Below are 26255 nucleotides of genomic sequence, written 5' to 3' on the forward strand. Positions count from 1 at the left end.
GAAAAATTATTTTTACATACAATTTGCACTCAGGGGGTCATAATCTCACCGACTTGACCCAGCACATTGGCTCACTGGACCACCAAGAACACAAACCTGTATTCTTGAACAATTTGCAAATTCGAAATACCCACAATTCATTTTTTTTTTTTTTTTTTTTTTTTTTTTTCAAGCTAAACTTTTCAAAAATTACTCTTTCATAAGAGTGTTTCGTTGTCCATCTACTTGTTCTGCTTTTACTCGGATACATTCCTCAACTAACATATTTTCTCGAACTTTATTTGAATTCTCCTTACTCTTCTCTTCCTGTCTACGTGCTTTTTCCGTACGTCTATACGATTCTTTTCGCCATAAATCAATGGCGTCTTTCTGTTACTGTCTGGCTATCTTTTTCCATAATTCTTCTTCTACTCTCATGATGCAATCTGCATCCCATGTCCCAACTGCGGGCCACCTCTGACTTTCTGGTAAATCCCTGGTGCAGTCCACCCATAAATCAAGAAATAATACGGCATCTAGGCCATGCTTATGATACATAAAGTACCCTGGAGTGTCCCTAGGTGGAATGGGAACAGCTTCTTCGAGTACCCCTTTTCTAGTTTTGATCTGTCTTAATTTTGAAAATAGCGGCATTTTTAGACCTTATTACTTGAACACACTTAATACAATGAACACAATAATGAACAGTCATTCACACCACAATATGCAGAACGTATTTAAAACATTTAACATCTAACATTTAACTGAGCAACAATGATGATGACGATCTAAGGAAAACTTAATCACTAAACATAATACTCGGCATTATCTGAGTATTCTGAATTTATTACTTGATATACTAGATATACTGCTAAACAGTACAGATACACTGCTGAAACAGTGCAGACCGGATTTGTGTACCCAAACCCGTCTTGACCGGCACAACCTATGTGCACGTCAGAACGCCTCCCCAGTAATGGTACTCACCGGGTAGCTCGGAAACGGAAGGCCTCGGAAACTGAACTGAACTTGAACCGGACTGGACTCGACTCGAAAACTTCGGACACTCTGGACACTTGGTGGGCCTCTGTATACCTCGGACACAGCTCTCTCGCAGGTGGGCTCTGGGTAGGACAATCTGCGTTCCTCACCGCCTCGTATGGATGCCTGGTCGCAGTCTGTCCCCTTCGTTGGCCTGAGGGAGTTGGCGGGAAGACCCGCGACGTGCGCGCTTGAAGTCCATCACGGCTGTGGAAGGGGGCAAAACTGGACCTTCATCTCCGGCGTGTGGGGAAAGAGATTAAACTGTTCGGGCGCCATTATGTGGTAAATAAAATATTACGCTGTCAGACTTTTAAAATATAAATAAGATCATGCATAAAGCAAGAGGCTGAGTCTGTGGTATCAGGTTCATAAAGGGATTTATTCCATTAACTCGAGTCAAAGGGAGAATATTTCCATCACCAAAATTGGATCTGGAAAGGGGCTCAAAAGTATTCTCAATATTCTCAAAACATTATTCACAGAGTACAGTATATATACATTTCTCAATTGTACGTAAGCAAAAGAGCAAGAGAGAATGAGATAAGAGCATGTGGGCGTGTAAGTAGGCGTGAAGGTGGGCGTCCATGTGGGCGTCCACTTGATGATAATGGGTAATTTGTCATGTGTGGGTGGATACCTGGAGAATCCTGCAATGTCAGCAGAAATATTTGGCAGAGATGCGTGCGCAGTCGCATGACGTGTGATAGACGTGCAACTAGAGGGAGAAAGGGACTTGACATTTAGCTCTACATGTGGAGACAAAAGTCTGGGGTTATGTCAACCTAATCCCAAATCATATCTAATATCCTATGTTTAAAGAACTGTGTTATCCAAAAAGAAAGGTCTCTCGAACAAAATCTATTCTATACTGACTGTGAGTGCGTGTACAAGCGTCTAAGTGTCTACACTAAATGCGAGGGGGTAGGAATATTCCATGGTAACAGGGCTATGAATTACTTGCATGAGGACAGAGAAGCCGGGCCTTTTGCTCGGTAGCTGGAAGAATGTTTACTTAAACTACTAGACAGGAATGCATTGGGCAGGGAGCGGAGCAGATAATTTCCGAAGGTGAAATACAGTTCTTGGCAGGCAGCAAGCTGATGTCGGGCATCGTGAGCCGCGCAGAGGATGAGACAAAGTTCATGGTCACAGATGCAGGCTCGGACTGGAGCTTCAGAGACAGAAAGCAAGAAAAGCTTGATGACAGAATCAGGGCCTACTTGCCTGGACTGTAAAATGGCATAAGTGAACCATATAAAGGCGGTGGCCTTTCGTACTTAGGAATGGAGTATCCGGCCCATTCATGGCGGATCAACAGAGGACATGTTAACGGTGGACGCACATGTATTTGCGTCTTCATAACTGGAACTGGAGGGAACATACATGTACTTGTAACATGCACATAGAACCGTTGGGGTCCAAGATAGGGGACATAACTGACCAGAAAAATCCATATTTCCACTGATTGCAGACATACTAACTAGAGCTATCAGTATGGTCTTGAATGTGAAAACTCTTATTTTCTCATATGAAAATGTAGTTTTTCATACTTCCAAGAAAAGTGCCTTAAGCATGGTCTTCAATGTGTGCGCGCACGTGGACATTCATATGCAACTACGTTTCCATACAGAGTCTCAAAATCATAGATATATTCATACCTCAGTAAGAATACATGTTGCAATTTACATCCTGCGTGCAGACTGGCCTTGTAGCTCAGGGGCAGAGCACTGGTCTTGTAAACCAGGGGTCATGAGTTCAAGCCTCATCAGGGCCTTTTTACATGAGTCTTTCTGTATGTTGTTTTCAAGTCATTCTTCCCTGGAGTCACACCTTGCTTTAGGATTGCTTATTGCCAAGCTTCCCTTTCCTGCTTTCATATTATCAAGAAAATATCATGAAGATCATTGAATTATAAATTATTGCCTCACCCCTTCCGATCGCCTGACGAACGCCTGACAAATGCCATTCTCACCCTGCCGGGCAAAGCCAAATAAGCCATGCATATTTACAGTTCCTTTGAAAGGCAGAGCGAGGACTAGGACCTCTGTTCCGACTGAATCTGCATCCACAGAAAGGATGTTATAAGGCCCTACAAATTTCACCAAGGAGATGTGAAATTCTTCCCCCATAAAATACTTTTTTTCCCAGATACCCCGGCTCTTAGGCAAATGAGGTTACTCCTCAAAACCCCACCCCCACTCACCATAAATATCCTTCTCTCCTGCTGTCCATTCAAATGATACAAGGTATCTTGTACATAGAGAGAAAGGGAGAATAGGCAGACTTGTGCTTCAAAGATTTGGTGACCTTGGATGGGTGGGTTGAATGAAGAAGTGAACCTGGTTTCTGGGAAAGGAGTATCGAGCTGAAGATGAGGAAAAGTGAACATGGACCACATTCATAGGTTAGAGAAATACATTTAATAGGTTGAATGGTTTTGAAAAGTGAACTTCGAGCAGTAATTGTTGTTTTTTAAATTGCAAAGAAATTAAAAATGAATGTGGGATTGGAGGCACACTCTGAGCAGAAAAGCACCATAAGCTGCTATGGTGCAACTCAAGATGGTGAATAGAACCTTTAATATGATGATGCTCTTCTTTTGCTAGTTTTTTCGAGTCACCTTTTATTGTAAGTAGCTGATACAGCATTTTTTGCAGCTCTTCAGTTTATGGTTATCATGTGAGAACACTGTTTTCATCATATTTATTATTCTACAAATGTATTTTTAAATGCACTGATGTGGTGTTTGCATGAAATGCAAGATGGCACATCATGGAATGTTTAAACTGAGCATCGCGTAGGATATGTGATATTTGGCACCCAGAGGAGTAGGACACGTAGATCCTATAAGAAGTAAAGACTCTCTAGCAAGGGCCGTCCATACTCTGAGTTTAAACTTTACTTTTTGTGAAATGGTTTATGAAAAACAACACGGCTGCTCCAGGTGAGGCTCGAACTCACAACCTCGGCATGGCTCAGTGCAAGTACTGCTGTATAAGTACCGCGCGCTAACCGATTGCGCCACTGGAGCTCTCTCTTTTCACATCTCCCCAGGTGAGCCATCTACAGCTGACCAAGTAGATGACAGACACTGCTCCATCATTCACTGTGCAAGATCGACTCACATGCTAGCATGTTATCATGACTATTAAAAATACAGTCCTTAGATTCTATAATTGTCCTATAACATATGCTCTGTCTATTCAAAACCCCATAGAATTATATCTTGACAGTTCTGACAAAGTCTAGGGGAATCTTATGAATATTTGTAATTAGCACATAGTAAGAATTTCCCAAAAATGAAATGTAGGTCCCTAATTGGGGGAAGACGTGGAATGTGAGATCTTGCCTCAGCTGTTTTTTTTCTTTTTTAGGTACAGTATATTGACACTTCAGTACCTTTTGTGAAGCAAGGTTTCAGATGGGGCTGTAGGGCAGACGAGGTGGCCGAGTGGTTAAGGCGATGGACTGCTAATCCATTGTGCTCTGCACGCGTGGGTTCGAATCCCACCTTCGTCGGAAAGCCATCAGAGTCTCTTTTGATGGCCAGCATTTCTTGTAGTATAATTACACTCTCTTTCAAGACAGAGCCAGGATCCGCTAGATGGGATCATCTGACTGTTCCATTTTAACAAATATGTCAAATAAAGTGAAGTATTTTGTGCGTAATAGAAATTAGATCTTTCATGGAGTTTCCAGAGGATTGCCTTTCACTCACTCCTGGCTTATTAACCAGTTTGGATAAATAGATTGATAAGAAAGCAGCTCTTACTCCTAAAGTTTAGGCCGTCTCAAATGAATGACTGTTAACATATGTCTGCCCCACAGAGACAGATCATTTCTAATAAGTGGGTTCTCTATATGTCACTGATTGCAGACATACTAACTAGAGCTATCGGTATGGTCTTGAATGTGAAAACTCTTATTTTCTCATATGAAAATGTAGTTTTTCATACTTCCAAGAAAAGTGCCTTAAGCATGGTCTTCAATGTGTGCGCGCACGTGGACATTCATATGCAACTACGTTTCCATACAGAGTCTCAAAATCATAGATATATTCATACCTCAGTAAGAATACATGTTGCAATTTACATCCTGCGTGCAGACTGGCCTTGTAGCTCAGTGGCATAGCACTGGTCTTGTAAACCAGGGGTCATGAGTTCAAGCCTCATCAGGGCCTTTTTACATGAGTCTTTCTGTATGTTGTTTTCAAGTCATTCTTCCGTGGACTCACACCTTGCTTTAGGATTGCTTATTGCCAAGCTTCCCTTTCCTGCTTTCATATTATCAAGAAAATATCATGAAGATCATTGAATTATAAATTATTGCCTCACCCCTTCCGATCGCCTGACGAACGCCTGACAAACGCCATTCTCACCCTGCCGGGCAAAGCCAAATAAGCCATGCATATTTACAGTTCCTTTGAAAGGCAGAGCGAGGACTAGGACCTCTGTTCCGACTGAATCTGCATCCACAGAAAGGATGTTATAAGGCCCTACAAATTTCACCAAGGAGATGTGAAATTCTTCCCCCATAAAATACTTTTTTTCCCAGATACCCCGGCTCTTAGGCAAATGAGGTTACTCCTCAAAACCCCACCCCCACTCACCATAAATATCCTTCTCTCCTGCTGTCCATTCAAATGATACAAGGTATCTTGTACATAGAGAGAAAGGGAGAATAGGCAGACTTGTGCTTCAAAGATTTGGTGACCTTGGATGGGTGGGTTGAATGAAGAAGTGAACCTGGTTTCTGGGAAAGGAGTATCGAGATGAAGATGAGGAAAAGTGAACATGGACCACATTCATAGGTTAGAGAAATACATTTAATAGGTTGAATGGTTTTGAAAAGTGAACTTCGAGCAGTAATTGTTGTTTTTTAAATTGCAAATAAATTAAAAATGAATGTGGGATTGGAGGCACACTCTGAGCAGAAAAGCACCATAAGCTGCTATGGTGCAACTCAAGATGGTGAATAGAACCTTTAATATGATGATGCTCTTCTTTTGCTAGTTTTTTCGAGTCACCTTTTATTGTAAGTAGCTGATACAGCATTTTTTGCAGCTCTTCAGTTTATGGTTATCATGTGAGAACACTGTTTTCCTCATATTTATTATTCTACAAATGTATTTTTAAATGCACTGATGTGGTGTTTGCATGAAATGCAAGATGGCACATCATGGAATGTTTAAACTGAGCATCGCGTAGGATATGTGATATTTGGCACCCAGAGGAGTAGGACATGTAGATCCTATAAGAAGTAAAGACTCTCTAGCAAGGGCCGTCCTTACTCTGAGTTTAAACTTTACTTTTTGTGAAATGGTTTATGAAAAACAACACGGCTGCTCCAGGTGAGGCTCGAACTCACAACCTCGGCATGGCTCAGTGCAAGTACTGCTGTATAAGTACCGCGCGCTAACCGATTGCGCCACTGGAGCTCTCTCTTTTCACATCTCCCCAGGTGAGCCATCTACAGCTGACCAAGTAGATGACAGACACTGCTCCATCATTCACTGTGCAAGATCGACTCACATGCTAGCATGTTATCATGACTATTAAAAATACAGTCCAAACGGAATAGATTCTATAATTGTCCTATAACATATGCTCTGTCTATTCAAAACCCCATAGAATTATATCTTGACAGTTCTGACAAAGTCTAGGGGAATCTTATGAATATTTGTAATTAGCACATAGTAAGAATTTCCCAAAAATGAAATGTAGGTCCCTAATTGGGGGAAGACGTGGAATGTGAGATCTTGCCTCAGCTGTTTTTTTTCTTTTTTAGGTACAGTATATTGACACTTCAGTACCTTTTGTGAAGCAAGGTTTCAGATGGGGCTGTAGGGCAGACGAGGTGGCCGAGTGGTTAAGGCGATGGACTGCTAATCCATTGTGCTCTGCACGCGTGGGTTCGAATCCCACCTTCGTCGGAAAGCCATCAGAGTCTCTTTTGATGGCCAGCATTTCTTGTAGTATAATTACACTCTCTTTCAAGACAGAGCCAGGATCCGCTAGATGGGATCATCTGACTGTTCCATTTTAACAAATATGTCAAATAAAGTGAAGTATTTTGTGCGTAATAGAAATTAGATCTTTCATGGAGTTTCCAGAGGATTGCCTTTCACTCACTCCTGGCTTATTAACCAGTTTGGATAAATAGATTGATAAGAAAGCAGCTCTTACTCCTAAAGTTTAGGCCGTCTCAAATGAATGACTGTTAACTTATGTCTGCCCCACAGAGACAGATCACTTCTAATAAGTGGGTTCTCTATATGTCACTGATTGCAGACATACTAACTAGAGCTATCAGTATGGTCTTGAATGTGAAAACTCTTATTTTCTCATATGAAAATGTAGTTTTTCATACTTCCAAGAAAAGTGCCTTAAGCATGGTCTTCAATGTGTGCGCGCACGTGGACATTCATATGCAACTACGTTTCCATACAGAGTCTCAAAATCATAGATATATTCATACCTCAGTAAGAATACATGTTGCAATTTACATCCTGCGTGCATACTGGCCTTGTAGCTCAGTGGCAGAGCACTGGTCTTGTAAACCAGGGGTCATGAGTTCAAGCCTCATCAGGGCCTTTTTACATGAGTCTTTCTGTATGTTGTTTTCAAGTCATTCTTCCCTGGAGTCACACCTTGCTTTAGGATTGCTTATTGCCAAGCTTCCCTTTCCTGCTTTCATATCATCAAGAAAATATCATGAAGATCATTGAATTATAAATTATTGCCTCACCCCTTCCGATCGCCTGACGAACGCCTGACAAACGCCATTCTCACCCTGCCGGGCAAAGCCAAATAAGCCATGCATATTTACAGTTCCTTTGAAAGGCAGAGCGAGGACTAGGACCTCTGTTCCGACTGAATCTGCATCCACAGAAAGGATGTTATAAGGCCCTACAAATTTCACCAAGGAGATGTGAAATTCTTCCCCCATAAAATACTTTTTTTCCCAGATACCCCGGCTCTTAGGCAAATGAGGTTACTCCTCAAAACCCCACCCCCACTCACCATAAATATCCTTCTCTCCTGCTGTCCATTCAAATGATACAAGGTATCTTGTACATAGAGAGAAAGGGAGAATAGGCAGACTTGCTTCAAAGATTTGGTGACCTTGGATGGGTGGGTTGAATGAAGAAGTGAACCTGGTTTCTGGGAAAGGAGTATCGAGATGAAGATGAGGAAAAGTGAACATGGACCACATTCATAGGTTAGAGAAATACATTTAATAGGGTGAATGGTTTTGAAAAGTGAACTTCGAGCAGTAATTGTTGTTTTTTAAATTGCAAATAAATTAAAAATGAATGTGGGATTGGAGGCACACTCTGAGCAGAAAAGCCCCATAAGCTGCTATGGTGCAACTCAAGATGGTGAATAGTACCTTTAATATGATGATGCTCTTCTTTTGCTAGTTTTTTCGAGTCACCTTTTATTGTAAGTAGCTGATACAGCATTTTTTGCAGCTCTTCAGTTTATGGTTATCATGTGAGAACACTGTTTTCATCATATTTATTATTCTACAAATGTATTTTTAAATGCACTGATGTGGTGTTTGCATGAAATGCAAGATGGCACATCATGGAATGTTTAAACTGAGCATCGCGTAGGATATGTGATATTTGGCACCCAGAGGAGTAGGACACGTAGATCCTATAAGAAGTAAAGACTCTCTAGCAAGGGCCGTCCATACTCTGAGTTTAAACTTTACTTTTTGTGAAATGGTTTATGAAAAACAACACAGCTGCTCCAGGTGAGGCTCGAACTCACAACTTCGGCATGGCTCAGTGCAAGTACTGCTGTATATGTACCGCACACTAACCGATTGCGCCACTGGAGCTCTCTCTTTTCACATCTCCCCAGGTGAGCCATCTACAGCTGACCAAGTAGATGACAGACACTGCTCCATCATTCACTGTGCAAGATGGACTCACATGCTAGCATGTTATCATGACTATTAAAAATACAGTCCAAACGGAATAGATTCTATAATTGTCCTATAACATATGCTCTGTCTATTCAAAACCCCATAGAATTATATCTTGACAGTTCTGACAAAGTCTAGGGGAATCTTATGAATATTTGTAATTAGCACATAGTAAGAATTTCCCAAAAATGAAATGTAGGTCCCTAATTGGGGGAAGACGTGGAATGTGAGATCTTGCCTCAGCTGTTTTTTTTCTTTTTTAGGTACAGTATATTGACACTTCAGTACCTTTTGTGAAGCAAGGTTTCAGATGGGGCTGTAGGGCAGACGAGGTGGCCGAGTGGTTAAGGCGATGGACTGCAAATCCATTGTGCTCTGCACGCGTGGGTTCGAATCCCACCTTCGTCGGAAAGCCATCAGAGTCTCTTTTGATGGCCAGCATTTCTTGTAGTATAATTACACTCTCTTTCAAGACAGAGCCAGGATCCGCTAGATGGGATCATCTGACTGTTCCATTTTAACAAATATGTCAAATAAAGTGAAGTATTTTGTGCGTAATAGAAATTAGATCTTTCATGGAGTTTCCAGAGGATTGCCTTTCACTCACTCCTGGCTTATTAACCAGTTTGGATAAATAGATTGATAAGAAAGCAGCTCTTACTCCTAAAGTTTAGGCCGTCTCAAATGAATGACTGTTAACATATGTCTGCCCCACAGAGACAGATCACTTCTAATAAGTGGGTTCTCTATATGTCACTGATTGCAGACATACTAACTAGAGCTATCGGTATGGTCTTGAATGTGAAAACTCTTATTTTCTCATATGAAAATGTAGTTTTTCATACTTCCAAGAAAAGTGCCTTAAGCATGGTCTTCAATGTGTGCGCGCACGTGGACATTCATATGCAACTACGTTTCCATACAGAGTCTCAAAATCATAGATATATTCATACCTCAGTAAGAATACATGTTGCAATTTACATCCTGCGTGCAGACTGGCCTTGTAGCTCAGTGGCATAGCACTGGTCTTGTAAACCAGGGGTCATGAGTTCAAGCCTCATCAGGGCCTTTTTACATGAGTCTTTCTGTATGTTGTTTTCAAGTCATTCTTCCGTGGACTCACACCTTGCTTTAGGATTGCTTATTGCCAAGCTTCCCTTTCCTGCTTTCATATTATCAAGAAAATATCATGAAGATCATTGAATTATAAATTATTGCCTCACCCCTTCCGATCGCCTGACGAACGCCTGACAAACGCCATTCTCACCCTGCCGGGCAAAGCCAAATAAGCCATGCATATTTACAGTTCCTTTGAAAGGCAGAGCGAGGACTAGGACCTCTGTTCCGACTGAATCTGCATCCACAGAAAGGATGTTATAAGGCCCTACAAATTTCACCAAGGAGATGTGAAATTCTTCCCCCATAAAATACTTTTTTTCCCAGATACCCCGGCTCTTAGGCAAATGAGGTTACTCCTCAAAACCCCACCCCCACTCACCATAAATATCCTTCTCTCCTGCTGTCCATTCAAATGATACAAGGTATCTTGTACATAGAGAGAAAGGGAGAATAGGCAGACTTGTGCTTCAAAGATTTGGTGACCTTGGATGGGTGGGTTGAATGAAGAAGTGAACCTGGTTTCTGGGAAAGGAGTATCGAGATGAAGATGAGGAAAAGTGAACATGGACCACATTCATAGGTTAGAGAAATACATTTAATAGGTTGAATGGTTTTGAAAAGTGAACTTCGAGCAGTAATTGTTGTTTTTTAAATTGCAAATAAATTAAAAATGAATGTGGGATTGGAGGCACACTCTGAGCAGAAAAGCACCATAAGCTGCTATGGTGCAACTCAAGATGGTGAATAGAACCTTTAATATGATGATGCTCTTCTTTTGCTAGTTTTTTCGAGTCACCTTTTATTGTAAGTAGCTGATACAGCATTTTTTGCAGCTCTTCAGTTTATGGTTATCATGTGAGAACACTGTTTTCCTCATATTTATTATTCTACAAATGTATTTTTAAATGCACTGATGTGGTGTTTGCATGAAATGCAAGATGGCACATCATGGAATGTTTAAACTGAGCATCGCGTAGGATATGTGCTATTTGGCACCCAGAGGAGTAGGACACGTAGATCCTATAAGAAGTAAAGACTCTCTAGCAAGGGCCGTCCATACTCTGAGTTTAAACTTTACTTTTTGTGAAATGGTTTATGAAAAACAACACGGCTGCTCCAGGTGAGGCTCGAACTCACAACCTCGGCATGGCTCAGTGCAAGTACTGCTGTATAAGTACCGCGCGCTAACCGATTGCGCCACTGGAGCTCTCTCTTTTCACATCTCCCCAGGTGAGCCATCTACAGCTGACCAAGTAGATGACAGACACTGCTCCATCATTCACTGTGCAAGATCGACTCACATGCTAGCATGTTATCATGACTATTAAAAATACAGTCCAAACGGAATAGATTCTATAATTGTCCTATAACATATGCTCTGTCTACTCAAAACCCCATAGAATTATATCTTGACAGTTCTGACAAAGTCTAGGGGAATCTTATGAATATTTGTAATTAGCACATAGTAAGAATTTCCCAAAAATGAAATGTAGGTCCCTAATTGGGGGAAGACGTGGAATGTGAGATCTTGCCTCAGCTGTTTTTTTTCTTTTTTAGGTACAGTATATTGACACTTCAGTACCTTTTGTGAAGCAAGGTTTCAGATGAGGCTGTAGGGCAGACGAGGTGGCCTGAGTGGTTAAGGCGATGGACTGCTAATCCATTGTGCTCTGCACACGTGGGTTCGAATCCCACCTTCGTCGGAAAGCCATCGGAGTCTCTTTTGATGGCCAGCATTTCTTGTAGTATAATTACACTCTCTTTCAAGACAGAGCCAGGATCCGCTAGATGGGATCATCTGACTGTTCTATTTTAACAAATATGTCAAATAAAGTGAAGTATTTTGTGCGTAATAGAAATTAGATCTTTCATGGAGTTTCCAGAAGATTGCCTTTCACTCACTCCTGGCTTATTAACCAGTTTGGATAAATAGATTGATAAGAAAGCAGCTCTTACTCCTAAAGTTTAGGCCGTCTCAAATGAATAACTGTTAACATATGTCTGCCCCACAGAGACAGATCACTTCTAATAAGTGGGTTCTCTATATGTCACTGATTGCAGACATACTAACTAGAGCTATCGGTATGGTCTTGAATGTGAAAACTCTTATTTTCTCATATGAAAATGTAGTTTTTCATACTTCCAAGAAAAGTGCCTTAAGCATGTTCTTCAATGTGTGCGCGCACGTGGACATTCATATGCAACTACGTTTCCATACAGAGTCTCAAAATCATAGATATATTCATACCTCAGTAAGAATACATGTTGCAATTTACATCTTGCGTGCAGACTGGCCTTGTAGCTCAGTGGCAGAGCACCCGTCTTGTAAACCAGGGGTCATGAGTTCAAGCCTCATCAGGGCCTTTTTACATGAGTCTTTCTGTATGTTGTTTTCAAGTCATTCTTCCCTGGAGTCACACCTTGCTTTAGGATTGCTTATTGCCAAGCTTCCCTTTCCTGCTTTCATATTATCAAGAAAATATCATGAAGATCATTGAATTATAAATTATTGCCTCACCCCTTCCGATCGCCTGACGAACGCCTGACAAACGCCATTCTCACCCTGCCGGGCAAAGCCAAATAAGCCATGCATATTTACAGTTCCTTTGAAAGGCAGAGCGAGGACTAGGACCTCTGTTCCGACTGAATCTGCATCCACAGAAAGGATGTTATAAGGCCCTACAAATATCACCAAGGAGATGTGAAATTCTTCCCCCATAAAATACTTTTTTTCCCAGATACCCCGGCTCTTAGGCAAATGAGGTTACTCCTCAAAACCCCACCCCCACTCACCATAAATATCCTTCTCTCCTGCTGTCCATTCAAATGATACAAGGTATCTTGTACATAGAGAGAAAGGGAGAATAGGCAGACTTGTGCTTCAAAGATTTGGTGACCTTGGATGGGTGGGTTGAATGAAGAAGTGAACCTGGTTTCTGGGAAAGGAGTATCGAGATGAAGATGAGGAAAAGTGAACATGGACCACATTCATAGGTTAGAGAAATACATTTAATAGGTTGAATGGTTTTGAAAAGTGAACTTCGAGCAGTAATTGTTGTTTTTTAAATTGCAAATAAATTAAAAATGAATGTGGGATTGGAGGCACACTCTGAGCAGAAAAGCACCATAAGCTGCTATGGTGCAACTCAAGATGGTGAATAGAACCTTTAATATGATGATGCTCTTCTTTTGCTAGTTTTTTCGAGTCACCTTTTATTGTAAGTAGCTGATACAGCATTTTTGCAGCTCTTCAGTTTATGGTTATCATGTGAGAACACTGTTTTCATCATATTTATTATTCTACAAATGTATTTTTAAATGCACTGATGTGGTGTTTGCATGAAATGCAAGATGGCACATCATGGAATGTTTAAACTGAGCATCGCGTAGGATATGTGATATTTGGCACCCAGAGGAGTAGGACACGTAGATCCTATAAGAAGTAAAGACTCTCTAGCAAGGGCCGTCCTTACTCTGAGTTTAAACTTTACTTTTTGTGAAATGGTTTATGAAAAACGACACGGCTGCTCCAGGTGAGGCTCGAACTCACAACCTCGGCATGGCTCAGTGCAAGTACTGCTGTATAAGTACCGCACGCTAACCGATTGCGCCACTGGAGCTCTCTCTTTTCACATCTCCCCAGGTGAGCCATCTACAGCTGACCAAGTAGATGACAGACACTGCTCCATCATTCACTGTGCAAGATCGACTCACATGCTAGCATGTTATCATGACTATTAAAAATACAGTCCAAACGGAATAGATTCTATAATTGTCCTATAACATATGCTCTGTCTATTCAAAACCCCATAGAATTATATCTTGACAGTTCTGACAAAGTCTAGGGGAATCTTATGAATATTTGTAATTAGCACATAGTAAGAATTTCCCAAAAATGAAATGTAGGTCCCTAATTGGGGGAAGACGTGGAATGTGAGATCTTGCCTCAGCTGTTTTTTTTCTTTTTTAGGTACAGTATATTGACACTTCAGTACCTTTTGTGAAGCAAGGTTTCAGATGGGGCTGTAGGGCAGACGAGGTGGCCGAGTGGTTAAGGCGATGGACTGCTAATCCATTGTGCTCTGCACGCGTGGGTTCGAATCCCACCTTCGTCGGAAAGCCATCAGAGTCTCTTTTGATGGCCAGCATTTCTTGTAGTATAATTACACTCTCTTTCAAGACAGAGCCAGGATCCGCTAGATGGGATCATCTGACTGTTCCATTTTAACAAATATGTCAAATAAAGTGAAGTATTTTGTGCGTAATAGAAATTAGATCTTTCATGGAGTTTCCAGAGGATTGCCTTTCACTCACTCCTGGCTTATTAACCAGTTTGGATAAATAGATTGATAAGAAAGCAGCTCTTACTCCTAAAGTTTAGGCCGTCTCAAATGAATGACTGTTAACATATGTCTGCCCCACAGAGACAGATCACTTCTAATAAGTGGGTTCTCTATATGTCACTGATTGCAGACATACTAACTAGAGCTATCAGTATGGTCTTGAATGTGAAAACTCTTATTTTCTCATATGAAAATGTAGTTTTTCATACTTCCAAGAAAAGTGCCTTAAGCATGGTCTTCAATGTGTGCGCGCACGTGGACATTCATATGCAACTACGTTTCCATACAGAGTCTCAAAATCATAGATATATTCATACCTCAGTAAGAATACATGTTGCAATTTACATCCTGCGTGCAGACTGGCCTTGTAGCTCAGTGGCAGAGCACTGGTCTTGTAAACCAGGGGTCATGAGTTCAAGCCTCATCAGGGCCTTTTTACATGAGTCTTTCTGTATGTTGTTTTCAAGTCATTCTTCCCTGGAGTCACACCTTGCTTTAGGATTGCTTATTGCCAAGCTTCCCTTTCCTGCTTTCATATTATCAAGAAAATATCATGAAGATCATTGAATTATAAATTATTGCCTCACCCCTTCCGATCGCCTGACGAACGCCTGACAAATGCCATTCTCACCCTGCCGGGCAAGCCCTGCCGGGCAAAGCCAAATAAGCCATGCATATTTACAGTTCCTTTGAAAGGCAGAGCGAGGACTAGGACCTCTGTTCCGACTGAATCTGCATCCACAGAAAGGATGTTATAAGGCCCTACAAATTTCACCAAGGAGATGTGAAATTCTTCCCCCATAAAATACTTTTTTTCCCAGATACCCCGGCTCTTAGGCAAATGAGGTTACTCCTCAAAACCCCACCCCCACTCACCATAAATATTCTTCTCTCCTGCTGTCCATTCAAATGATACAAGGTATCTTGTACATAGAGAGAAAGGGAGAATAGGCAGACTTGTGCTTCAAAGATTTGGTGACCTTGGATGGGTGGGTTGAATGAAGAAGTGAACCTGGTTTCTGGGAAAGGAGTATCGAGATGAAGATGAGGAAAAGTGAACATGGACCACATTCATAGGTTAGAGAAATACATTTAATAGGTTGAATGGTTTTGAAAAGTGAACTTCGAGCAGTAATTGTTGTTTTTTAAATTGCAAATAAATTAAAAATGAATGTGGGATTGGAGGCACACTCTGAGCAGAAAAGCACCATAAGCTGCTATGGTGCAACTCAAGATGGTGAATAGAACCTTTAATATGATGATGCTCTTCTTTTGCTAGTTTTTTCGAGTCACCTTTTATTGTAAGTAGCTGATACAGCATTTTTTGCAGCTCTTCAGTTTATGGTTATCATGTGAGAACACTGTTTTCATCATATTTATTATTCTACAAATGTATTTTTAAATGCACTGATGTGGTGTTTGCATGAAATGCAAGATGGCACATCATGAAATGTTTAAACTGAGCATCGCGTAGGATATGTGATATTTGGCACCCAGAGGAGTAGGACACGTAGATCCTATAAGAAGTAAAGACTCTCTAGCAAGGGCCGTCCATACTCTGAGTTTAAACTTTTCTTTTTGTGAAATGGTTTATGAAAAACAACTCGGCTGCTCCAGGTGAGGCTCGAACTCACAACCTCGGTATGGCTCAGTGCAAGTACTGCTGTATAAGTACCACACGCTAACCGATTGCGCCACTGGAGCTCTCTCTTTTCACATCTCCCCAGGTGAGCCATCTACAGCTGACCAAGTAGATGACAGACACTGCTCCATCATTCACTGTGCAAGATCGACTCACATGCTAGCATGCTATCATGACTATTAAAAATACAGTCCAAACGGAATAGATTCTATAATTGTCCTATAACATATGCTCTGTCTATTCAAAACCCCATAGAATTATATCTTGACAGTTCTGACAAAGTCTAGGGGAATCTTATGAATATTTGTAATTAGCACATAGTAAGAATTTCCCAAAAATGAAATGTAGGTCCCTAATTGGGGGAAGACGTGGAATGTGAGATCTTGCCTCAGCTGTTTTTTTTTCTTTTTTAGGTACAGTATATTGACACTTCAGTACCTTTTGTGAAGCAAGGTTTCAGATGGGGCTGTAGGGCAGACGAGGTGGCCGAGTGGTTAAGGCGATGGACTGCTAATCCATTGTGCTCTGCACGCGTGGGTTCGAATCCCACCTTCGTCGGAAAGCCATCAGAGTCTCTTTTGATGGCCAGCATTTCTTGTAGTATAATTACACTCTCTTTCAAGACAGAGCCAGGATCCGCTAGATGGGATCATCTGACTGTTCTATTTTAACAAATATGTCAAATAAAGTGAAGTATTTTGTGCGTAATAGAAATTACATCTTTCATGGAGTTTCCAGAGGATTGCCTTTCACTCACTCCTGGCTTATTAACCAGTTTGGATAAATAGATTGATAAGAAAGCAGCTCTTGCTCCTAAAGTTTAGGCCGTCTCAAATGAATGACTGTTAACATATGTCTGCCCCACAGAGACAGATCACTTCTAATAAGTGGGTTCTCTATATGTCACTGATTGCAGACATACTAACTAGAGCTATCGGTATGGTCTTGAATGTGAAAACTCTTATTTTCTCATATGAAAATGTAGTTTTTCATACTTCCAAGAAAAGTGCCTTAAGCATGGTTTTCAATGTGTGCGCGCACGTGGACATTCATATGCAACTACGTTTCCATACAGAGTCTCAAAATCATAGATATATTCATACCTCAGTAAGAATACATGTTGCAATTTACATCCTGCGTGCAGACTGGCCTTGTAGCTCAGTGGCAGAGCACTGGTCTTGTAAACCAGGGGTCATGAGTTCAAGCCTCATCAGGGCCTTTTTACATGAGTCTTTCTGTATGTTGTTTTCAAGTCATTCTTCCCTGGAGTCACACCTTGCTTTAGGATTGCTTATTGCCAAGCTTCCCTTTCCTGCTTTCATATTATCAAGAAAATATCATGAAGATCATTGAATTATAAATTATTGCCTCACCCCTTCCGATCGCCTGACGAACGCCTGACAAATGCCATTCTCACCCTGCCGGGCAAAGCCAAATAAGCCATGCATATTTACAGTTCCTTTGAAAGGCAGAGCGAGGACTAGGACCTCTGTTCCGACTGAATCTGCATCCACAGAAAGGATGTTATAAGGCCCTACAAATTTCACCAAGGAGATGTGAAATTCTTCCCCCATAAAATACTTTTTTTCCCAGATACCCCGGCTCTTAGGCAAATGAGGTTACTCCTCAAAACCCCACCCCCACTCACCATAAATATCCTTCTCTCCTGCTGTCCATTCAAATGATACAAGGTATCTTGTACATAGAGAGAAAGGGAGAATAGGCAGACTTGTGCTTCAAAGATTTGGTGACCTTGGATGGGTGGGTTGAATGAAGAAGTGAACCTGGTTTCTGGGAAAGGAGTATCGAGATGAAGATGAGGAAAAGTGAACATGGACCACATTCATAGGTTAGAGAAATACATTTAATAGGTTGAATGGTTTTGAAAAGTGAACTTCGAGCAGTAATTGTTGTTTTTTAAATTGCAAATAAATTAAAAATGAATGTGGGATTGGAGGCACACTCTGAGCAGAAAAGCACCATAAGCTGCTATGGTGCAACTCAAGATGGTGAATAGAACCTTTAATATGATGATGCTCTTCTTTTGCTAGTTGCTTCGAGTCACCTTTTATTGTAAGTAGCTGATACAGCATTTTTTGCAGCTCTTCAGTTTATGGTTATCATGTGAGAACACTGTTTTCATCATATTTATTATTCTACAAATGTATTTTTAAATGCACTGATGTGGTGTTTGCATGAAATGCAAGATGGCACATCATGGAATGTTTAAACTGAGCATCGCGTAGGATATGTGATATTTGGCACCCAGAGGAGTAGGACACGTAGATCCTATAAGAAGTAAAGACTCTCTAGCAAGGGCCGTCCATACTCTGAGTTTAAACTTTACTTTTTGTGAAATGGTTTATGAAAAACAACACGGCTGCTCCAGGTGAGGCTCGAACTCACAACCTCGGCATGGCTCAGTGCAAGTACTGCTGTATAAGTACCGCGCGCTAACCGATTGCGCCACTGGAGCTCACTCTTTTCACATCTCCCCAGGTGAGCCATCTAGAGCTGACCAAGTAGATGACAGACACTGCTCCATCATTCACTGTGCAAGATCGACTCACATGCTAGCATGTTATCATGACTATTAAAAATACAGTCCAAACGGAATAGATTCTATAATTGTCCTATAACATATGCTCTGTCTATTCAAAATCCCATAGAATTATATCTTGACAGTTCTGACAAAGTCTAGGGGAATCTTATGAATATTTGTAATTAGCACATAGTAAGAATTTCCCAAAAATGAAATGTAGGTCCCTAATTGGGGGAAGACGTGGAATGTGAGATCTTGCCTCAGCTGTTTTTTTTACTTTTTTAGGTACAGTATATTGACACTTCAGTACCTTTAGTGAAGCAAGGTTTCAGATGGGGCTGTAGGGCAGACGAGGTGGCCGAGTGGTTAAGGCGATGGACTGCTAATCCATTGTGCTCTGCACGCGTGGGTTCGAATCCCACCTTCGTCGGAAAGCCATCAGAGTCTCTTTTGATGGCCAGCATTTCTTGTAGTATAATTACACTCTCTTTCAAGACAGAGCCAGGATCCGCTAGATGGGATCATCTGACTGTTCTATTTTAACAAATATGTCAAATAAAGTGAAGTATTTTGTGCGTAATAGAAATTAGATCTTTCATGGAGTTTCCAGAGGATTGCCTTTCACTCACTACTGGCTTATTAACCAGTTTGGATAAATAGATTGATAAGAAAGCAGCTCTTACTCCTAAAGTTTAGGCCGTCTCAAATGAATGACTGTTAACATATGTCTGCCCCACAGAGACAGATCACTTCTAATAAGTGGGTTCTCTATATGTCACTGATTGCAGACATACTAACTAGAGCTATCGGTATGGTCTTGAATGTGAAAACTCTTATTTTCTCATATGAAAATGTAGTTTTTCATACTTCCAAGAAAAGTGCCTTAAGCATGGTCTTCAATGTGTGCGCGCACGTGGACATTCATATGCAACTACGTTTCCATACAGAGTCTCAAAATCATAGATATATTCATACCTCAGTAAGAATACATGTTGCAATTTACATCTTGCGTGCAGACTGGCCTTGTAGCTCAGTGGCAGAGCACTGGTCTTGTAAACCAGGGGTCATGAGTTCAAGCCTCATCAGGGCCTTTTTACATGAGTCTTTCTGTATGTTGTTTTCAAGTCATTCTTCCCTGGAGTCACACCTTGCTTTAGGATTGCTTATTGCCAAGCTTCCCTTTCCTGCTTTCATATTATCAAGAAAATATCATGAAGATCATTGAATTATAAATTATTGCCTCACCCCTTCCGATCGCCTGACAAACGCCATTCTCACCCTGCAGGGCAAGCCCTGCCGGGCAAAGCCAAATAAGCCATGCATATTTACAGTTCCTTTGAAAGGCAGAGCGAGGACTAGGACCTCTGTTCCGACTGAATCTGCATCCACAGAAAGGATGTTATAAGGCCCTACAAATTTCACCAAGGAAATGTGAAATTCTTCCCCCATAAAATACTTTTTTTCCCAGATACCCCGGCTCTTAGGCAAATGAGGTTACTCCTCAAAACCCCACCCCCACTCACCATAAATATCCTTCTCTCCTGCTGTCCATTCAAATGATACAAGGTATCTTGTACATAGAGAGAAAGGGAGAATAGGCAGACTTGTGCTTCAAAGATTTGGTGACCTTGGATGGGTGGGTTGAATGAAGAAGTGAACCTGGTTTCTGGGAAAGGAGTATCGAGATGAAGATGAGGAAAAGTGAACATGGACCACATTCATAGGTTAGAGAAATACATTTAATAGGTTGAATGGTTTTGAAAAGTGAACTTCGAGCAGTAATTGTTGTTTTTTAAATTGCAAATAAATTAAAAATGAATGTGGGATTGGAGGCACACTCTGAGCAGAAAAGCACCATAAGCTGCTATGGTGCAACTCAAGATGGTGAATAGAACCTTTAATATGATGATGCTCTTCTTTTGCTAGTTTTTTCGAGTCACCTTTTATTGTAAGTAGCTGATACAGCATTTTTTGCAGCTCTTCAGTTTATGGTTATCATGTGAGAACACTGTTTTCATCATATTTATTATTCTACAAATGTATTTTTAAATGCACTGATGTGGTGTTTGCATGAAATGCAAGATGGCACATCATGGAATGTTTAAACTGAGCATCGCGTAGGATATGTGATATTTGGCACCCAGAGGAGTAGGACACGTAGATCCTATAAGAAGTAAAGACTCTCTAGCAAGGGCCGTCCATACTCTGAGTTTAAACTTTACTTTTTGTGAAATGGTTTATGAAAAACAACACGGCTGCTCCAGGTGAGGCTCGAACTCACAACCTCGGTATGGCTCAGTGCAAGTACTGCTGTATAAGTACCGCGCGCTAACCGATTGCGCCACTGGAGCTCTCTCTTTTCACATCTCCCCAGGTGAGCCATCTACAGCTGACCAAGTAGATGACAGACACTGCTCCATCATTCACTGTGCAAGATCGACTCACATGCTAGCATGCTATCATGACTATTAAAAATACAGTCCAAACGGAATAGATTCTATAATTGTCCTATAACATATGCTCTGTCTATTCAAAACCCCATAGAATTATATCTTGACAGTTCTGACAAAGTCTAGGGGAATCTTACGAATATTTGTAATTAGCACATAGTAAGAATTTCCCAAAAATGAAATGTAGGTCCCTAATTGGGGGAAGACGTGGAATGTGAGATCTTGCCTCAGCTGTTTTTTTACTTTTTTAGGTACAGTATATTGACACTTCAGTACCTTTTGTGAAGCAAGGTTTCAGATGGGGCTGTAGGGCAGACAAGGTGGCCGAGTGGTTAAGGCGATGGACTGCTAATCCATTGTGCTCTGCACGCGTGGGTTCGAATCCCACCTTCGTCAGAAAGCCATCAGAGTCTCTTTTGATGGCCAGCATTTCTTGTAGTATAATTACACTCTCTTTCAAGACAGAGCCAGGATCCGCTAGATGGGATCATCTGACTGTTGTATTTTAACAAATATGTCAAATAAAGTGAAGTATTTTGTGCGTAATAGAAATTAGATCTTTCATGGAGTTTCCAGAGGATTGCCTTTCACTCACTCCTGGCTTATTAACCAGTTTGGATAAATAGATTGATAAGAAAGCAGCTCTTACTCCTAAAGTTTAGGCCGTCTCAAATGAATGACTGTTAACATATGTCTGCCCCACAGAGACAGATCACTTCTAATAAGTGGGTTCTCTATATGTCACTGATTGCAGACATACTAACTAGAGCTATCGGTATGGTCTTGAATGTGAAAACTCTTATTTTCTCATATGAAAATGTAGTTTTTCATACTTCCAAGAAAAGTGCCTTAAGCATGGTCTTCAATGTGTGCGCGCACGTGGACATTCATATGCAACTACGTTTCCATACAGAGTCTCAAAATCATAGATATATTCATACCTCAGTAAGAATACATGTTGCAATTTACATCCTGCGTGCAGACTGGCCTTGTAGCTCAGTGGCAGAACACTGGTCTTGTAAACCAGGGGTCATGAGTTCAAGCCTCATTAGGGCCTTTTTACATGAGTCTTTCTGTATGTTGTTTTCAAGTCATTCTTCCCTGGAGTCACACCTTGCTTTAGGATTGCTTATTGCCAAGCTTCCCTTTCCTGCTTTCATATTTTCAAGAAAATATCATGAAGGTCATTGAATTATAAATTATTGCCTCACCCCTTCCGATCGCCTGACAAACGCCATTCTCACCCTGCCGGGCAAAGCCAAATAAGCCATACATATTTACAGTTCCTTTGAAAGGCAGAGCGAGGACTAGGACCTCTGTTCCGACTGAATCTGCATCCACAGAAAGGATGTTATAAGGCCCTACAAATTTCACCAAGGAGATGTGAAATTCTTCCCCCATAAAATACTTTTTTTCCCAGATACCCCGGCTCTTAGGCAAATGAGGTTACTCCTCAAAACCCCACCCCCACTCACCATAAATATCCTTCTCTCCTGCTGTCCATTCAAATGATACAAGGTATCTTGTACATAGAGAGAAAGGGAGAATAGGCAGACTTGCTTCAAAGATTTGGTGACCTTGGATGGGTGGGTTGAATGAAGAAGTGAACCTGGTTTCTGGGAAAGGAGTATCGAGATGAAGATGAGGAAAAGTGAACATGGACCACATTCATAGGTTAGAGAAATACATTTAATAGGTTGAATGGTTTTGAAAAGTGAACTTCGAGCAGTAATTGTTGTTTTTTAAATTGCAAAGAAATTAAAAATGAATGTGGGATTGGAGGCACACTCTGAGCAGAAAAGCACCATAAGCTGCTATGGTGCAACTCAAGATGGTGAATAGAACCTTTAATATGATGATGCTCTTCTTTTGCTAGTTTTTTCGAGTCACCTTTTATTGTAAGTAGCTGATACAGCATTTTTTGCAGCTCTTCAGTTTATGGTTATCATGTGAGAACACTGTTTTCATCATATTTATTATTCTACAAATGTATTTTTAAATGCACTGATGTGGTGTTTGCATGAAATGCAAGATGGCACATCATGGAATGTTTAAACTGAGCATCGCGTAGGATATGTGATATTTGGCACCCAGAGGAGTAGGACACGTAGATCCTATAAGAAGTAAAGACTCTCTAGCAAGGGCCGTCCATACTCTGAGTTTAAACTTTACTTTTTGTGAAATGGTTTATGAAAAACAACACAGCTGCTCCAGGTGAGGCTCGAACTCACAACCTCGGCATGGCTCAGTGCAAGTACTGCTGTATAAGTACCGCGCGCTAACCGATTGCGCCACTGGAGCTCTCTCTTTTCACATCTCCCCAGGTGAGCCATCTACAGCTGACCAAGTAGATGACAGACACTGCTCCATCATTCACTGTGCAAGATCGACTCACATGCTAGCATGTTCTCATGACTATTAAAAATACAGTCCAAACGGAATAGATTCTATAATTGTCCTATAACATATGCTCTGTCTATTCAAAACCCCATAGAATTATATCTTGACAGTTCTGACAAAGTCTAGGGGAATCTTATGAATATTTGTAATTAGCACATAGTAAGAATTTCCCAAAAATGAAATGTAGGTCCCTAATTGGGGGAAGACGTGGAATGTGAGATCTTGCCTCAGCTGTTTTTTTTCTTTTTTAGGTACAGTATATTGACACTTCAGTACCTTTTGTGAAGCAAGGTTTCAGATGGGGCTGTAGGGCAGACGAGGTGGCCGAGTGGTTAAGGCGATGGACTGCTAATCCATTGTGCTCTGCACGCGTGGGTTCGAATCCCACCTTCGTCGGAAAGCCATCAGAGTCTCTTTTGATGGCCAGCATTTCTTGTAGTATAATTACACTCTCTTTCAAGACAGAGCCAGGATCCGCTAGATGGGATCATCTGACTGTTCCATTTTAACAAATATGTCAAATAAAGTGAAGTATTTTGTGCGTAATAGAAATTAGATCTTTCATGGAGTTTCCAGAGGATTGCCTTTCACTCACTCCTGGCTTATTAACCAGTTTGGATAAATAGATTGATAAGAAAGCAGCTCTTACTCCTAAAGTTTAGGCCGTCTCAAATGAATGACTGTTAACATATGTCTGCCCCACAGAGACAGATCACTTCTAATAAGTGGGTTCTCTATATGTCACTGATTGCAGACATACTAACTAGAGCTATCAGTTTGGTCTTGAATGTGAAAACTCTTATTTTCTCATATGAAAATGTAGTTTTTCATACTTCCAAGAAAAGTGCCTTAAGCATGGTCTTCAATGTGTGCGCGCACGTGGACATTCATATGCAACTACGTTTCCATACAGAGTCTCAAAATCATAGATATATTCATACCTCAGTAAGAATACATGTTGCAATTTACATCCTGCGTGCAGACTGGCCTTGTAGCTCAGTGGCACAGCACTGGTCTTGTAAACCAGGGGTCATGAGTTCAAGCCTCATCAGGGCCTTTTTACATGAGTCTTTCTGTATGTTGTTTTCAAGTCATTCTTCCCTGGAGTCACACCTTGCTTTAGGATTGCTTATTGCCAAGCTTCCCTTTCCTGCTTTCATATTATCAAGAAAATATCATGAAGATCATTGAATTATAAATTATTGCCTCACCCCTTCCGATCGCCTGACGAACGCCTGACAAATGCCATTCTCACCCTGCCGGGCAAAGCCAAATAAGCCATGCATATTTACAGTTCCTTTGAAAGGCAGAGCGAGGACTAGGACCTCTGTTCCGACTGAATCTGCATCCACAGAAAGGATGTTATAAGGCCCTACAAATATCACCAAGGAGATGTGAAATTCTTCCCCCATAAAATACTTTTTTTCCCAGATACCCCGGCTCTTAGGCAAATGAGGTTACTCCTCAAAACCCCACCCCCACTCACCATAAATATCCTTCTCTCCTGCTGTCCATTCAAATGATACAAGGTATCTTGTACATAGAGAGAAAGGGAGAATAGGCAGACTTGTGCTTCAAAGATTTGGTGACCTTGGATGGGTGGGTTGAATGAAGAAGTGAACCTGGTTTCTGGGAAAGGAGTATCGAGATGAAGATGAGGAAAAGTGAACATGGACCACATTCATAGGTTAGAGAAATACATTTAATAGGTTGAATGGTTTTGAAAAGTGAACTTCGAGCAGTAATTGTTGTTTTTTAAATTGCAAATAAATTAAAAATGAATGTGGGATTGGAGGCACACTCTGAGCAGAAAAGCACCATAAGCTGCTATGGTGCAACTCAAGATGGTGAATAGAACCTTTAATATGATGATGCTCTTCTTTTGCTAGTTTTTTCGAGTCACCTTTTATTGTAAGTAGCTGATACAGCATTTTTTGCAGCTCTTCAGTTTATGGTTATCATGTGAGAACACTGTTTTCATCATATTTATTATTCTACAAATGTATTTTTAAATGCACTTATGTGGTGTTTGCATGAAATGCAAGATGGCACATCATGGAATGTTTAAACTGAGCATCGCGTAGGATATGTGATATTTGGCACCCAGAGGAGTAGGACACGTAGATCCTATAAGAAGTAAAGACTCTCTAGCAAGGGCCGTCCATACTCTGAGTTTAAACTTTACTTTTTGTGAAATGGTTTATGAAAAACAACACAGCTGCTCCAGGTGAGGCTCGAACTCACAACCTCGGCATGGCTCAGTGCAAGTACTGCTGTATAAGTACCGCGCGCTAACCGATTGCGCCACTGGAGCTCTCTCTTTTCACATCTCCCCAGGTGAGCCATCTACAGCTGACCAAGTAGATGACAGACACTGCTCCATCATTCACTGTGCAAGATCGACTCACATGCTAGCATGTTATCATGACTATTAAAAATACAGTCCAAACGGAATAGATTCTATAATTGTCCTATAACATATGCTCTGTCTACTCAAAACCCCATAGAATTATATCTTGACAGTTCTGACAAAGTCTAGGGGAATCTTATGAATATTTGTAATTAGCACATAGTAAGAATTTCCCAAAAATGAAATGTAGGTCCCTAATTGGGGGAAGACGTGGAATGTGAGATCGTGCCTCAGCAGTTTTTTTTCTTTTTTAGGTACAGTATATTGACACTTCAGTACCTTTTGTGAAGCAAGGTTTCAGATGGGGCTGTAGGGCAGACGAGGTGGCCTGAGTGGTTATGGCGATGGACTGCTAATCCATTGTGCTCTGCACGCGTGGGTTCGAATCCCA

The 26255-nt window shown here is 41.0% G+C and overlaps 20 non-coding genes across 20 annotated transcripts; 12 read left to right on the top strand and 8 right to left on the bottom strand.

Moving 5' to 3' along the window:
- Positions 1–3959: 3959 nt before the first annotated feature.
- Positions 3960–4054, bottom strand: TRNAI-UAU (transfer RNA isoleucine (anticodon UAU)). The gene is made up of 2 exons: positions 4017–4054; positions 3960–3995 (listed from the first exon to the last, which is right to left on the bottom strand). It is a non-coding gene; the product is annotated as a tRNA-Ile (tRNA).
- Positions 4055–4460: 406 nt separating this feature from the next.
- TRNAS-GCU (transfer RNA serine (anticodon GCU)) lies at positions 4461–4542 on the top strand. Its single transcript has one exon. It is a non-coding gene; the product is annotated as a tRNA-Ser (tRNA).
- Positions 4543–6365: 1823 nt separating this feature from the next.
- Positions 6366–6460, bottom strand: TRNAI-UAU (transfer RNA isoleucine (anticodon UAU)). Its single transcript has 2 exons — positions 6423–6460; positions 6366–6401 (listed from the first exon to the last, which is right to left on the bottom strand). It is a non-coding gene; the product is annotated as a tRNA-Ile (tRNA).
- A 413-nt stretch (positions 6461–6873) lies between these two features.
- TRNAS-GCU (transfer RNA serine (anticodon GCU)) lies at positions 6874–6955 on the top strand. Its single transcript has one exon. It is a non-coding gene; the product is annotated as a tRNA-Ser (tRNA).
- A 589-nt stretch (positions 6956–7544) lies between these two features.
- Positions 7545–7616, top strand: TRNAT-UGU (transfer RNA threonine (anticodon UGU)). The gene has a single exon. It is a non-coding gene; the product is annotated as a tRNA-Thr (tRNA).
- Positions 7617–9284: 1668 nt separating this feature from the next.
- Positions 9285–9366, top strand: TRNAC-GCA (transfer RNA cysteine (anticodon GCA)). The gene has a single exon. It is a non-coding gene; the product is annotated as a tRNA-Cys (tRNA).
- A 1823-nt stretch (positions 9367–11189) lies between these two features.
- On the bottom strand, positions 11190–11284 carry TRNAI-UAU (transfer RNA isoleucine (anticodon UAU)). The gene is made up of 2 exons: positions 11247–11284; positions 11190–11225 (listed from the first exon to the last, which is right to left on the bottom strand). It is a non-coding gene; the product is annotated as a tRNA-Ile (tRNA).
- Positions 11285–13602: 2318 nt separating this feature from the next.
- On the bottom strand, positions 13603–13697 carry TRNAI-UAU (transfer RNA isoleucine (anticodon UAU)). The gene is made up of 2 exons: positions 13660–13697; positions 13603–13638 (listed from the first exon to the last, which is right to left on the bottom strand). It is a non-coding gene; the product is annotated as a tRNA-Ile (tRNA).
- Positions 13698–14110: 413 nt separating this feature from the next.
- Positions 14111–14192, top strand: TRNAS-GCU (transfer RNA serine (anticodon GCU)). The gene has a single exon. It is a non-coding gene; the product is annotated as a tRNA-Ser (tRNA).
- Positions 14193–14781: 589 nt separating this feature from the next.
- TRNAT-UGU (transfer RNA threonine (anticodon UGU)) lies at positions 14782–14853 on the top strand. The gene has a single exon. It is a non-coding gene; the product is annotated as a tRNA-Thr (tRNA).
- Positions 14854–16538: 1685 nt separating this feature from the next.
- TRNAS-GCU (transfer RNA serine (anticodon GCU)) lies at positions 16539–16620 on the top strand. The gene has a single exon. It is a non-coding gene; the product is annotated as a tRNA-Ser (tRNA).
- Positions 16621–17209: 589 nt separating this feature from the next.
- TRNAT-UGU (transfer RNA threonine (anticodon UGU)) lies at positions 17210–17281 on the top strand. The gene has a single exon. It is a non-coding gene; the product is annotated as a tRNA-Thr (tRNA).
- Positions 17282–18443: 1162 nt separating this feature from the next.
- On the bottom strand, positions 18444–18538 carry TRNAI-UAU (transfer RNA isoleucine (anticodon UAU)). Its single transcript has 2 exons — positions 18501–18538; positions 18444–18479 (listed from the first exon to the last, which is right to left on the bottom strand). It is a non-coding gene; the product is annotated as a tRNA-Ile (tRNA).
- Positions 18539–18952: 414 nt separating this feature from the next.
- Positions 18953–19034, top strand: TRNAS-GCU (transfer RNA serine (anticodon GCU)). Its single transcript has one exon. It is a non-coding gene; the product is annotated as a tRNA-Ser (tRNA).
- Positions 19035–19623: 589 nt separating this feature from the next.
- TRNAT-UGU (transfer RNA threonine (anticodon UGU)) lies at positions 19624–19695 on the top strand. The gene has a single exon. It is a non-coding gene; the product is annotated as a tRNA-Thr (tRNA).
- Positions 19696–20860: 1165 nt separating this feature from the next.
- TRNAI-UAU (transfer RNA isoleucine (anticodon UAU)) lies at positions 20861–20955 on the bottom strand. The gene is made up of 2 exons: positions 20918–20955; positions 20861–20896 (listed from the first exon to the last, which is right to left on the bottom strand). It is a non-coding gene; the product is annotated as a tRNA-Ile (tRNA).
- A 413-nt stretch (positions 20956–21368) lies between these two features.
- Positions 21369–21450, top strand: TRNAS-GCU (transfer RNA serine (anticodon GCU)). The gene has a single exon. It is a non-coding gene; the product is annotated as a tRNA-Ser (tRNA).
- A 1810-nt stretch (positions 21451–23260) lies between these two features.
- TRNAI-UAU (transfer RNA isoleucine (anticodon UAU)) lies at positions 23261–23355 on the bottom strand. Its single transcript has 2 exons — positions 23318–23355; positions 23261–23296 (listed from the first exon to the last, which is right to left on the bottom strand). It is a non-coding gene; the product is annotated as a tRNA-Ile (tRNA).
- A 413-nt stretch (positions 23356–23768) lies between these two features.
- TRNAS-GCU (transfer RNA serine (anticodon GCU)) lies at positions 23769–23850 on the top strand. The gene has a single exon. It is a non-coding gene; the product is annotated as a tRNA-Ser (tRNA).
- Positions 23851–25673: 1823 nt separating this feature from the next.
- On the bottom strand, positions 25674–25768 carry TRNAI-UAU (transfer RNA isoleucine (anticodon UAU)). The gene is made up of 2 exons: positions 25731–25768; positions 25674–25709 (listed from the first exon to the last, which is right to left on the bottom strand). It is a non-coding gene; the product is annotated as a tRNA-Ile (tRNA).
- Positions 25769–26255: the final 487 nt, after the last annotated feature.

This window comes from Triturus cristatus, chromosome 12, assembly GCF_964204655.1.
Source record: "Triturus cristatus chromosome 12, aTriCri1.1, whole genome shotgun sequence".
Taxonomy (NCBI): domain Eukaryota; kingdom Metazoa; phylum Chordata; class Amphibia; order Caudata; family Salamandridae; genus Triturus; species Triturus cristatus.